We start from the raw sequence: 15,008 nt of genomic DNA on the forward strand, positions 1-15,008 counted from the left end.
CAACCCTGGTCCAAGAATATGATGAGAAGATGCAGAAAAAGTGTACTGGCCTCCAACAACAACTTTGACCCCAAACTAGTCCTCAGCCCAAAACTGGTCCCTATCCTAATAATATTCCCCAGACCCAGACTCCAACCCTGATCTTCTCACAGACCAATGAATCTCACTCTGATGCCTTTACTGGCCCCAGACCAGGCCCTAATCCAAGTTCCAAGCCCAATATTGCCCCCAATACAGCCATGATCTAGATTCTGCTCCCCAAAGTCTCTTCCTCCAATGATTTCCCACTAACCCTGGGGCCCTACACCTTGAGGCAGAGTTATGATCCCCCAAACGGATTCTCCTAGCCTATAATCAGCTGTTCAGGTCCAACTCCTATTTTTTTTTTTTGCAGTATGCGGGCCTCTCACTGTTGTGGCCTCTCCCGTTGCGGAGCACAGGCTCCGGACGCGCAGGCTCAGCGGCCATGGCTCATGGGCGCAGCCGCTCCGCGGCATGTGGGATCTTCCCGGACCGGGGCACGAACCCGTGTCCCCTGCATCAGCAGGCAGAGTCTCAACCACTGCGCCACCAGGGAAGCCCCAACTCCTCACTATTTGCACTACCTAGTCCAAGCCATCATCATCTCTCACCAGGCTTACTGCATTACCCTCTTTTTACAGGTCTCCCTTATCCTATGCCATCCTCACCTCTACTCCCTCATCCTCACACCAACAGGCTACTCTCAATACAGCAACCAGGGTGATCCTGTTAAAACATAGGTCATGTCATACCTCTACCCAAACCCAATAATGATTTCCCATTGCTTAGAAAAAATCCAAACTCTGCATTGGCCTACAAGGTTTTGAAAGATCTAGATCTCTCTAACTTGATCTCCTAACACCTTCTTGCTCACTCCATTCTGGCAACACAGGTCTGCTTGTCATTCCTCAAATATGCTTGTTTCTACCTCAATGCCTAGAATTTTCTTCCCTCATATAACCCACACGGCTTGCTGTTCCTCACATTCTCTCTAGGTCTCTATTCAAAATCATCTTCTTGGGCTTCCCTGGTGGCACAGTGGTTAAGAATCTGCCTGCCAATGCAGGGGACACGGGTTCGAGCCCTGGTCTGGGAATATCCCACACACCGTGGAGCAACTAAGCCCGTGCGCCACAACTACTGGGCCTGCAACTCTAGAGCCTGCGAGCCACAACTACTGAAGCCTGTGCTCCTAGAGCCTGTGCCCTGAAACAAGAGAAGCCACTGCAGTGAGAAGCCCCCGCACCGCAACAAAGAGTAGCCCCCGCTCGACGCAACTAGAGAGAAAGCCCGCGCGCAGCAACGAAGACCCAACGCAGCCCAAAATAAATTAAAAAAAAAATAATCTTCTCCAGTTTGAAGGAAAAGTTTCTCCTTTTCTGGCCACTCTAAAATTTCAACCCTACTACCACTGATACATCACATACCCATTTCCTGTTTTTTCTATTTAGCATTTATCACTGTCTAATATACTATATATATTTATGTAATTTGTCTTCCCCACTAGAATGTAACCTCCATGAGGGAAGGGATATCTGTCTGTTCTATTCACTGCTCTGTCTCAAGCACCTAATAAATATTTGCTGCATGAAATCCAAAAGGCCATCTCCAGTCTCTGCTCCCAGCTTAGCCATCTCCAAACTGACTGGCAATCAAACAGCACCAAGGTTCTCCATCCATTCCTTTTGCTAGAAACACTACCTTCTTGCATGGATCACCATGACTCTCATATAAACCCCGCCTCCTAAGTCACCATAACAGTTATCCTCAGACTCCTCACTAACCCTATGTCCCCCCGACCGATACGCCTGCGACCATCTGTACCAAGAGTGCAGACGAAGTCAGATCTCTCACCCAGCTTCACTCAGCATTCCAGGTTTCCCAGCACTATACCCCAGGACGCCTCCAGCCTCAACCTCCCCTAAACTGACCCTCAGTCAATCCCTCTCCCAACCCTGCCCAGTTAGTGCTATTCCCATCTTAGTGCCTCATGGTCTCTGTCTTGAATGCTGTTATCAACCAAAATTGGAATGATTCTTAGAGTTCAACTTGCTTCACATACTGTCCCCTCCATAGCACCTCAGTCTCTGCTTGAATGCACCCAATGATGGAAAACCCACCACTCTTATAATCCAATCATCAGAAAGTCCTGCTCCATAAAGTCCTACCCAAACTAACCCAAGTCTGTTGAATTCTCACTTCTACGCATTATTCCTATTTCTTCCCATCTAAAATTCCACAAGAAAGCCTTATTCCGTCTCCCTCTGAGAACCATCTGATACCTGGAAGCAGTGAACTGCAAGCTAAAATCTGGAGAAATAGCCCCAGTTCTTTTGAATATTGCCACTAGAATGTGGCTTTTAGACTTCTGACCAGCCTGATCACTGCTTTGGAGGTTCCCCAAGGACAGATCCAGAGCACAATACATACTCCTGAGGGAACAGAACCACAACTTCCCCCGTCATAATCCGACTCCATGCTTCTCACCTCACACATTCTCTCAGGCAGTGTTTGCATAGTACAGAGACAAATAAAGAAGAATGATCATTTCACCGTTGCTCAGAACAGTAAAAAACCTGAGACCACTTAAAGGTCTACCAATTAGGTGGTGACTAAGTAAATTACAGTACTTAGTCAATGGAATGCCAAGTAGCGGGTAAATAAACAATTAAGGCAGAAGTATACTGGTATCATATGAAAAAATAAAGTTGCAAAAAAATGGTAAGAAGACTATAACCCCATTTTAAACTTCAATTGTATGTGTATATACAATAGATTTAAATACATATACAAAATAAATACACACAAAAAATGGAAGACACACCAAATAAATGCAACTTTTAGGTACACCTCAGAGGAATGGAATAAAGGTGAGAATTTTACACACTCTTATACACTTCTGTATTGTTTCAATATTTTATACTGTTTGTTTTGTATTTTTTAAAGGGACTCATTAGCTTTTTGCCCTAATCCACACCTCATGTCCTCATGACAATTCATTCTAACCCCAAAGCCTCTATACCTTCACTTCAACAACTTCTACCTAACTTCAGGCCCCATTGTTTCTTGCCTCCTCCCTGGTTTTTAAAACATCCATACCAGTGCCTTACCTAGTCATCCCTGACGCCAGCTTCCAGAAAATCTCTAACTAGAAGCCCTGTATAGTAGCTGCTCATGGCCCTTAGTTTCAAAGCCTAACTCCCTAGCATGGCCACCTTGTGGCACAACTCCAGAGGGCCCATCTATACAGAACTAAGTAATTGTCTAATACGATGACCCTGCACCTGTAATTCAACCTTCAAAGCCCTTCTTAGACTGTTCTACCTCCTGCCGTTCCACCATCCACCCAACTAGTCATCCAAAGCTATTTCTCGTTTCTCAAACACACAGACACAACACACGCTGATACCTCTGACTTTTCTGCCTAGCAAATGCCTTGTCATCCATGGTTATGCTGTGACATTATTCTTATATGAAGTTTTGCCCACCTTCCCCAGGTTGGATTTATCTCTCCTCTGGATGACTGCAGTGGTTTCTTCACCAGTTTTTCTGTATGTGTGTGTTTGCACATGCACGTGCATGCGCGCGGACACACACATACACACTCACAGCGTTTATTAGCCAAACAGAAACCAGCTCATGCCGCTTCTCTGCTTAAAACTCTGGAATGGCTTCCCAAAACACTCAAAATAAAATCCAAAGTTCTTACCATGGTCTACAAAGCCCTGCAAGATCTGACCATCACCTAACTAATCATCTAGTCATGCAAGTACGTTCCAGCCAGGTTTCATTTCTGATCCACATACACGCAACATCAATCTCATTCCCCATCTCAGGGGCTCTGCACTGTCTTCCCCCACATACACTCCAGAAAACAAATAAGCTGTATTAGAGTAGGAACTATGTCTGGTTCGCCTACCTCTATATGTACAATACCTACAACAGTACCTATCCTATAGTAGGTACTCAGTAAATATTTAGTGACTTAACGGTGAAACCACTACATCAGAATTTTTACTTTTGTCTGTCTACCCTCATAATCTTGGCTCCTTGGAACTGGGGCTAGGTATTATTTCTGTATCCCTAATACTAATGCTTAGTTGGTACTCATAACCATTTACTGAATAAATGGTAAATGTGCTTCTGCTCAACTCAAACCTTCATGCCTTTTCCATTTGAACTAATGTCCAGCAGTAATGCAGAAGTTGTACTCTTCTACAATGCAGGACTCCTAGAATTCAATGTTAAATGATAGTCAATTAAAAAATGGGCAAAAAAATTGATCTGATACTTCATAAAGGAAAACATATGAATTGGAAATAATCAAAGGAAGTGATCAATAGCACTAGTTATCAACGAAATACAAACTAAAACCACAATGAGATACTACTACATACCCATCACAATGGCTAAAAGTAAAAAACTGACAATACCAAATGTTAGCAAGGATGTGGAATTCTCATACGTTGTTAGTGAAGGCACTAAATGTACCATTTTGACGGTCTGGCAGCTTATTAGAAAACCAAACGTATATCTAGCCCAAGAGCAATTACACTCTAGATTTTTATCCAAAATAAATAAAAACATTATGTTCACAAAAAGATTTGTACATGAATGTTCATGGCAGCTTTATTCATAATAGCCAAAAATCTGAAACAGCCCAGTTGTCCATCAATATGAGAATGGATAAACAAACCATAATGTTTGTATATGTAATAGAAAACTACTCAGCAAAAGAAGAAACAAACTATTAATATCTGCAACATGGATGAACCTGAAGCATAAAATGCATAGTTACACTTTATAAAGTTTTATGACAGGCAAAACTAATCTATAGTGAAAAAATTCAGAATAGTGGTTGTTCTTCCCCTGTCCCCCAGGGGAGGGGGAGGTATTAACTGCGAAGAGGCAGAAGAGAACTCTAGGGAGAATGTGAAAGTCCTTTACCTAGGTAGGAATGTGAGTCATAGGTGAATTTGTCATTTTCATCCAATGGTACACTTAAGGTATATACATCCTACTGCATGTAAATTTTATCAACCCCTACCCCAAACCCATAAACAAATATTCAGCTCAGGATAAGGCATACGGAAATATTTATGGGTGAAGTGTGCTGATGCTCACAACTTCTATGAAATGCACCGAAAATTAAAATGGTGTGCTGAATGGATAGATGTGGTAAAACAAATATAGGAAAATATAAACTGTAGAATCTAAATGGTGGATACATGGGAATTCACTGTATCATTTTTTCAACTTTTCTTATGTTGAAAGTTTTCATAATAAAATGTTGGGGAAAAATTTAAATGGAGGGCTACAGGTTTATCCCTGATAAAGACTTTGTTGTGGGCCTTCCCTGGTGGTCCAGTGATTAAGACTCCGAGCTTCCACTGCAGGGGGCACGGGTTTGATCCCTGATCCCACATACCGCGCAGCACGGCCAAAAAAAAAAAAAAAAAGTTGTGAACTATGAGAGCATTAGCAGTAATTAACTGTGGTGGTAAGATCACAGGCAACAACTGGAACTGCTGCCCTTCCCCTCACTCCATAACTTCTGAAAGATCCCAGAAAGAGATGCTTTTGGTGGGGGCCAAATACATGCAGAGGGTCAGGAGCTTCCTCCTGTGCTAAGCCTCTATTTCTAACAGACTATTCTTTTCTAGTCTGTTAGCATTTCTACCACTTTCTCCACAGCTGGTCCTATTCTATCTTTTTTCAGTTTCTTCTCTGCCCAGACTAAAACCCCAACCAGAATGCTGTGGGCCCACATATGCCCCAGGAGCACACGGGGCTAGATTTCATTCTGAGAGGTCAGAGCTTCCTGGATAACTACAGTTTTGTTTTTTCACAAATCTGACTTCTACTTTCTCATTGGAATTAGTGACTCTTATAAGCAAATCTTTATAATGTGCAGTTTTCTATCCTTTGAGTCATATTCCCTTTAAATCATCTAATGCATGAGATTATTAGTATCTCCTAAATCCTGTTTATCTCCTTTAAAATTTACCTCCAAACCTACCTCTGTTTGGAAATCTTCTGTAATTAAAACTAGTTCATGTCACTCTTCTGTCCCCTATCCCTTTAACAGGTACATACGTTACATCAGCCTCATTTACCTTTCACCTAGTCTCATTAATCTCATGGGATTGTCAGCATCCTTTATAGGACTGGAGCTTTACAGTTTATTAAATATTACATTTAAGTGACTCAATAAAAGGAGTCTCAGAAATTTTTTTCATTTATTTTTGTAAGAGACATCTGGCTAATACTCGCCAGGTCTTTGTGCACTCTCTTCTGAATCAGCGTATCTTGCCTGGATGTCTGTAATAGTCTCCTTCTGGTCTCCCCATTTCCACTCTCAGTCCCTGCCGATCTCTTTTCCATATTGAAATCAGAGATCTTCCCTGATTCCAAACCAACAAAACCCAGCTTCTCATAAACCTATCAAAATGTGTAACTTACTTGCTTATTATCTATTTCCCTACCAGATTATATAAATTCAATAGGGGATGGACCAGATCTGTCTTATTTCCATTCCAGTGACTCATACATAGCAGGTGCTTTATAAATAACTGCTGAACTAATGCTAAAAGAAAGGAGTGATAATCCAAGGATTCTCAGAAATAACCCAAATCTAGCCCTGGCCTGCTGCAGAAGCCATCAAGGGAGAAGTGAGCTTTCCAGGAATATTCAATACAAAAGCCAGCTTGTTATCTCTGTTTGCACCCACAATCCACACCTTTCCATCTGGGAAAGTGCAAATGGAAACAACTGAGTATTCAGCACCAAACTTTCCTGCTTTTGCTTTCTACCACTTGGAGTCTCATTCCCTTCACTCGCCCTTGTAGACCGCTTTCCTCTGCTTACCCCCATCGCCAGCCAACCTTAGTGCTTCCCAAGCCTCGTACCCTGGCAGGGCACTTTCTCCAGTATTCCTTAAAGAAGCTATACACACTCTCATTTTTATAACTTAAAATTCACAAAATGTCAGAAATTAAAAGGAACTGAGTGATCATCTTATCCAAGTTCCTCAATTCAAGGCAGAGAGGGAAGAAGTGATTTGGTTACGGAGACATACATCGTTAAGTAAAATGAGGACCAGACGCTTATTCTGACTCCCACCTAGTCTTAAGACTTTAGACTGTAGTTAACACCCTTCTCTACTGAAATAACCTCCCTTCTTATATTTAATAGCAATCTGATATAGTGGGCAAGAGTATGAGTTCTGCAGTGAAGTAACCAGGCTCCAAGTACTGGCTTTACTCCTTTCTAGCCACAATGAGATACTATTACACACCCACCAGAATGATGTCCTATCTCTGTAATTTGGGCAAAATTTTTACTCAGGTGTAAAGTAAGGGATATTATCTATTTCTGAAGATTGACATAAACAATGTATGCAAGATGCTTAGTACAGAGTCTGATACTATTATCACCAGTTTAAGTGTTAGCTATTATTATCCTTCAAGCCTAGCTCTCATATGCTCCCCTTTTCATGATCTTTCCAGCACTCAACAACTTCTCATTCTGGACTGCTATACTCAAGCCGCACCACAATTGTACCCTGTCAATGTTTCTAGCTCCTGTCAATGAAATAACAAGGTTCTTTAGAAAAGACGCTGCTTCAGCATCTCCTATGTCACACAGAACAGACCTGAGCACAGAATGGGAATTCAAAACACCTGAGGGAGGCTTGCAGCAGCGTGCCAGAGCAGGCTTGTACAGTTTGCAAGAGAGAATTGTAAAGGAATTTGTAAGCAGGTGGCCTCGTTAAGTTTTAAACCACAGAAATTGGGCAAATGCTAAAAATCAGGGCTTCCCTTTGCCCGACTAGCACGTGACTGTTGATAGGGAATCTCACTGCCAATAGGCAGTAACTCACCCTTCATTTTCTTCGGCTTCCCCTCTCCTGCCTCGGGAGATTCTATCTTGGCTCTTATAAATCCAAGAACAGATCTTTCCTCCTGGATCTAGTTGGATCCAATTCAGTGCCAACTGAGCTGAAACTCTTCAGTCGTTCACGTTCAGGAGTTACACTGCCTTCCTCCATTCCCAAAAGCCTAACAAGGCAAGGCACCAGACTTCAACCCCATTTCCAGGCTGTGAGGAGGAACAGAGCACCCATCTGTATGGCAGGATCACTCATTCACAAACCAAAGCCACACTCTCACTCCTGTTGCCTACCTTGGCACACTGAAGCAGCTGAGATGCTGGATCAAATCTTGAAAACCCAACAGGAAATTCTCCATAAGTTCCCAATGGGAGAACACCACCCAACGGAGTACTCTTTTCTCGTAAGATTGAAAAAGACAAACTACACCCATCACCACCACTCTTCTTTTCCCTCTCTGCCTCAAGGGACATGATGAAGGTAGACAAAGTATTTCTACCCCTGCCTCTCCCTCTATAACTCAGGAATTCCCCAAAATTAAATCAGCAGCCTCAAGGACAGTCCTCTTAGATCACGAACTGAATCCAATATGCAAATCCTTACTACAAAACTACACATTCTTTATTCATACATCTGACTAAGAGCTACTAACGTGTTTATAAACTAAAATCTTAAGCAATAATTTGGTTTAGATCCATATAATACTAGGAAGTCTGGCTGCCATGCAGCATTTGGCAATATTAGAAAGCTTAAAATGTGCATGTTCACACAAAAAGTGGAAAGTGGGAAAATAACGGTACAGTAAATGGTCACAGGGTTTCCCATCCTGCTGTATTCTACAATGGTCAAAAAAGTTTGGAAGCCACTGATCCAGCTCCAACGTCCCAAAAAGACTTATCCAAAAAATGGACAAATCCAACCTGTGTGCAACTCTCCAAAGGGAAGCTAGCTTGAGGAGAGAATTAGATATGGGAAAGGAAGCAAACCAAGAAGGAACACATGGCCTTCCACCAAGATAGAACTGTATCTGAGTGGACATTTTTCCCCTCGTGACTTTGAATGTGCTTCAACAAAGCCGCCACCTTCTTACTTCAAAATAAGCATTTGGAGCATTGGCACAAGACTGGAGCCCCTTCCCCAGCCAGCTCGGGACCCATGACAGAAGAGTGCTGCCACTGGCCTCCCATATCTCCCCCACAAAAGTCAGGGAGAGGAAGGAAACAACGAGGAAAGGAGGCGCTCTGCCTCTAGAGTCATGCAGACAGATGATGACTGAATAATCTCTGTTCACCCCTTATCAATGAGACTTTGGGCAAGTTATTTTGCTTCTCTTTGCCTGGATTTCTCCATCTGTAAAGTGGGGATAATAATAGTGTCAACTTTAGAGGATTATTTTGAGAATTAAATGGGGCTAACCATGGAAAGTGCCCCCTGCCTGACCCAGTTTAAGTGCCCTACATGTGTTAACTGCTCCTCTCTTCAGTGCTCATAAATGGATCCTTTTACTGTATGGTATCATCTACTTGTTGGCTGACGAGACACCCAGGAGGAATGCCTCGGTCTACCTGCTCCAGAGGACCTAAATGGCAGGAAAGGAACAGCCTCCAAAAAGGGAAAGACCCTTCCCTCTTTTCTCTCCTAATGAAGTTCTCAAGCTTAAGTGTGGAACTGCTATCACAAGCAGTAGCCAGATCAAAACTTTTAGTTCCACTGGCCTCTCTTTTAAGGTTCAAATTAACTACAGATTTCCAGAAAGAAATGAAATAGCTGGGTTCACAGAATCACAGAAATTTAAAACTGAATATAATGAGCTTATCTAATTTAACCCCATTTTGTTAATTAATCCCATTACTACTAAAGACAGAGAAAGGAAATAACTAGCCCTGGGACACACAGTAACTTGGATGAACCACAACTCGCTTCCCTAAGGATGTCATTTCCATCCATTTTACCAACAGCTCACACCTTGTGTAATCCAGTTCAATCTGAAGTCCACTTGGCCACTAAAAGAGCAGTGAGGCTCATGTGGCCTCTTCCCATGATCTATACACTAATCTTGCACACAGATCAAAAATAATTCTGCACCCACCACACATTCTCCCTATTTGTCTGCCAAGGCAAAGGAATCAAAGGAATAAACTTCAAATAACAAGCACGAATACAGCAAATAAAATAGAAAATGTGACTTCTACCAAAATTTTCAAAGAACACCTACTGGGCAGCCACCTTTGCCCTCATCCTGCCCTGGTGGAATCTATATATTTAATCTATGTTCTTTAAACGAGACACCTGCCTCTCTATTGCCTGCAGAGTGTCTAAGACAACAGTACTGGACCACCTTCCTTACCATCTCCAGGGCAAGGGCATCAACAAGAACTTGTGCATCTCCAGTGTGCAGTGTGACCAATGGCACAAAAGGTGTTGAGTTAATGAACAAAAGCAGCAGACCAGAGCCCCTGGAAAGGAAACCAACCTACTGCTGATAACGCAAGCCCCCTCACTGGAATAAATTTACTTGGGATACATGGGAAATCTTAAGATGGGTTGATCTTCAGAATTCATTATGTTAGGGAAGCTGAGAAATTAAAGAGAGAGGATTTCAAAAATAAAGACGCTACGTTACAGACACACAATGACTTGCCCACTTGCCATTGTGGATGGCGTACAGAGTGGAGGGGAGAGATTCTACTTCTGTGGCTGCTTCTAGTGCAGGATTAGTAATGTTACAATATAAAACTGTCACCTAGTTAACCTCCAGTGTGGCCCATAAAAAAGGTAACTGAGGCAAATTCTCAAAAGCAAAACTAACCTGCAAACACAACAGGAGGGGTAAAGGTTAGGAGGAATGCAACAAAATTTGAATACTCAAAAGTGAAGAAACAGCTGAAAGAGGCAGCAAAACTAGGAGAGAAATGGCAGTGAATAACTTTTTTAATATTCTAAATCTGTGCTGTCCAAAAGGGTAGCCCCTAACCACATGCAGCTATTGAGTACTTGAAATAACGCTTAGTTCGAATCACAATGTGCTGTAAAATATACACTGAATTTTGAAAACTTAGTACAAAAACAAAAATGTAAAATAGCTCAATAATCTTATATTGAGTATAAGCTGAAACTGTAACATTTAAGATCTACTGGGTTAAATATATATATATTTTAATTTTTATTGGAGTGTAGTTGCTTTACAATGTTGTATTAAGTGTATTCTTAAATTTCACTTGTTCCTTTTAACCTTTTATAAATGTGGCTACTAGAAAATTTTAAATGATGTCAAGTGATTCTTATTTCTATTGGATAGTGCTGCCTAACAAGATCTCCAAAGATCAGACCTGGGAGAGGAAATCTGCAGCTGCACTGTGAATCTACAGTTGTGCTGTTCAATACAGTAGCCACTAGCCACACATAGCTATTAAAATTTAATTACCATATTAGTACACATGAGAACATTTCCATTGGAGAAAATTCTATTGGACAGTGTTGGCCTAGAAGAACAAGAACCAAAAGGTGGACATCTCAGACGGAAAAGCTAAAACTCTGTGTCAAATTGATCTAAAACCACAAAGGAATGAATTTCAGGTAGACAACTATGCATATACGTGGTTAAATTGATGGGGAAATTCACTTAATTCTGAGTTGTCTATGAACGTATTAGAGCATTTGTTATCTGGCGGCTAGTCAAAAGAGTATTAAAAAGATAAAAGGTTCTGTCCCTCTGCTAGGCCAGGACATCCCTAGAACCAACCTTTGCCTTGCCTGCCTACCTGCTCTGTAGACCATTCAGCTCAGTCATACCAGTTAGGCTGCCAGAACCTCAAGCTATGCTGTTATGGGACAACTTTAAGAGCTTTCAGGACAGGCACAATTTTAGATACTGCTACTGTGCTCCCTCACACAGTCATTTCATTTTACTAAACTAACAGTATTGTGTCCCCAAGAACACTGGTTAGAGATCGCACCTTCCCTCAGCTTACACCTAAGGATTCCATTACACTTATTTCTGTCTGACCATTCAGCAGCTGGCCAGGAAACCCTTTATCTAGTTCCTGTGAGTCATGAGTATACCCTGAACATGTATAAGTACAACTGAGCACTTACTTGCATCATTTAGGACTTTAAAGTCTTGAAGAACAGACATTTTTTAAACTTCCTTTTCCAACACAATGTGTTAAGTGCTAGGTGCACAACACCACTCAAAACATTTAATTAGCATGGGTTACAGCTATGGCTAAGCTGTATATCCATGTGAAATTGTCTTAAAAGTTTGGAGTTAACAGATGTTTCCAATTCCAACCTGTCAATTCAGTGGTCACAGAAGCAAAGGTAATCAGCATTATCTACTTCAGTAAGAGGTGCATTTGTCTTTCCACCACTTAAGCCAGATTTATAGCCAAGGGATCCTGCTGGGCCCACACTACAGAAAGGAGTTATGTATAAAGGACATGACGCCCCAACGTGTGGGGAAGTGTGGAACAAAAGAAAAATGAGGAAATTAGCAACAGCACCTGTTAGTACCATTTAAGACCCCTTAAGTAGCTGAACTTCTTTACCCTTCTTAAGACGTTCCCACTCTTTGAGGACTAACAAGTGATTTGCAGTACAATGTGGTTGTTACATTTGATGTGTAGCACAAACGCGTAAGTGACAAATCTTATTTCACTAATCAAGAGCTGTGAGTGAACTCACACCCACCCCCACCCCAATTAGGAGGTTAGGGCTACAGAGACACCAGTGAGGGGGCTTTAGTCTAAGTAAAACTCATAGTGCTGGTTACCAGCAGGCTTACTATACAAGCAGGTAAAAGGGGAAAACTGAGAGCATCAAAGTAGAGAGGGAATCAAACACCAAGGGGCAGTCTGTTTGAACATAGCATAGCTTGCTATATTGTAATACTGGGATGTGTTATGCTTATTCAACATCTTTAACTCTGTCCATATTTAATTATGTTCTCATAGCTCTATTTTCCCCAAATAGTCACCTCCTCCTTCTCTCAACATGAAATGGCAGGCCATCAGTTGACTAGGAAAAATGACATTAAACTATTAAGTCACTGAAATCACAGTCCAGATGTCCGGAACAGCTAGGGTGCCAACTCCAATGCTCTGCTGTGCTATTTAACCACTTCTCTACAGCTGGTGTTTGCTTAGTCTCTATGACCTAATGGTCAACATTTTTGCTGGGGAGAGGTTCCTGGGACTCTTGACAGAATTCAAGGAATATGGTTAATGAGCACTACACTACTTCCCTGTCCTCAGAGTTTTAGAGTGCTGCCCTCTGTCCCTGGGGCTGGAATGTTTGCATCGGGTGGCTTTTTGCCCCTTCAGTAGTAGAGCAATATGTAGAAAAGCAGCTGCCACCTTAGTTGCTTGTTGCTAGTTATGTTGATCCAGAAAACGACCCATATTCTAGGATGCTTGTGAGATCCTCTGGCACAAAATAGCTCAAGGCACCAAGGAACAGCACAGTGAAGAATTAAGATTTACATGAGCAGGCACCAATAAGAGATGAGCTTGCTTATTTGTTGAACAGAAGAGTTTTCCCAGAAAAGTCACTACAGCATCAGAGAACTGTGCCACCACGAGAGTACACTCTTTCCAGAACATTTTACAGTAAGTCAGTGTGATCTAAAGATTTTATGCTAAAAAGACAAAACTGATATCAAGCAATTTTTTTAATTAAAAAGGATAGCCATAAGTTTGGATTCTACCATATCCCGTAAAAGCTCTACTTTTGGGGGGTAAGGAGAACGGTGGCGATGCACAAAATTGATAGACTATTACTTGCTGTAAAACAATGGAAAGCAGACAACAATGCATTACTGAAGTTGAGTGATCACTCCTGAGCAATAAACGGAGACATATTAGCACATAGTCCACCCTTTTAAGATGGTAAACGCCATTCTGGATATCCTTAGGCAGCCGATTTCACTCTGTGATTTTTCAAATGCTTAGTCAAACTGTCGTAATTTTAAAAACAGATCAGCAACTACCTGGAATTAATTATGTCTAGTCTAAACCTCTCTAAAACAAATTGGGTATTCAAACTCAAATACAGGCTAAAACTTTCATGATAAAGATAAAAGTTACAAACATTTTTCAAGAGTCTTGGTTAAAAGGAACAGCCCACTAAGTTCTCTGCAAGTCCAATCCAGATTTTTTTTTTTTTTAAAGAGACTCTGCGGAGTTTACAGAAACTTTTTATTTGCTAATTTTTTCAGTAGAAGTTGAACCAATGTGGAAAGGACAAAACCAGAGCATCAATGTCGGAGAGCAGCTATATTTTTGATTCCTCTCCCCTCTTCCCCACCTCAAATACCTCACATACTAATGCAAAAACAAATAAGTAAACAAAAAAGAAAAACAAAGCTTTAGAGGTATGTGCAACTGACAATGTATTCTGAAAATTTGTTTTCCCATTTCCTAAAGTAATCAGTTTTAAAAAAACAATTCACAGCCCCCTTTAAAACTCCTTTTGTGAAAAGGAGTATCTGGCTTTCAGTTCTTTCTGAGTCCACATAACAAAGTGACTTGCTAGCAAAACTCATGTTAAGTCTGAAAAGGTGGATACCACAGATTTGACCTAGAGTCAAGATTCCTCCCTGCAGTTCCAGGTATCCTCTTCTTTCCACACTTCAGCATTAGCAGACAAGGATAAGCAACAATTGTTACCTCCAAGATCACCAAAGCCACCTTTCCAAAGGCACAAAATATTTTCAGGAGTTTTTAAAAAAACCCCAAATACCTGATGGTATAGCTCAGTAAAGTACTCGTGTACAGTTAAAGCATTAAAAGCATCAGCCTGTTTTATTTCGTGACAAGTTTATTGAACAGTATTCAAGACTTTATCTATATAAACAAAAATCTCTGCTGAATGAAGCCAAGGCAGTATTTGCTGGCACTGTTGTGGCCACATTGGCAATGAGTTATTTTATTGTGTTTGGTTTCTAAAGTTTGGACTACTACAGAACTGCCAGTAAAACAATTTAAATGTTTGCAAGAGTGGGAAATAATTTTTAAAAGTGATCACTGCCAGAAATTCTTTCCAGAAGATTTGACTAGCAGCAATTTTACATTTTCTTTACACATTTTTAAAGTGTTCT

The 15,008-nt window shown here is 41.3% G+C and overlaps 1 protein-coding gene across 8 annotated transcripts in view; it reads right to left on the minus strand.

The window, feature by feature from the left end:
• The window catches only part of LOC101335493 (copine-1), a 38,471-nt gene that overhangs the window by 9,265 nt on the left and 14,198 nt on the right, over window positions 1-15,008 (minus strand). The window lies entirely within an intron of this gene.

The sequence above is a fragment of the Tursiops truncatus genome, chromosome 15 (genome assembly GCF_011762595.2).
Source record: "Tursiops truncatus isolate mTurTru1 chromosome 15, mTurTru1.mat.Y, whole genome shotgun sequence".
Lineage (NCBI taxonomy): Eukaryota > Metazoa > Chordata > Mammalia > Artiodactyla > Delphinidae > Tursiops > Tursiops truncatus.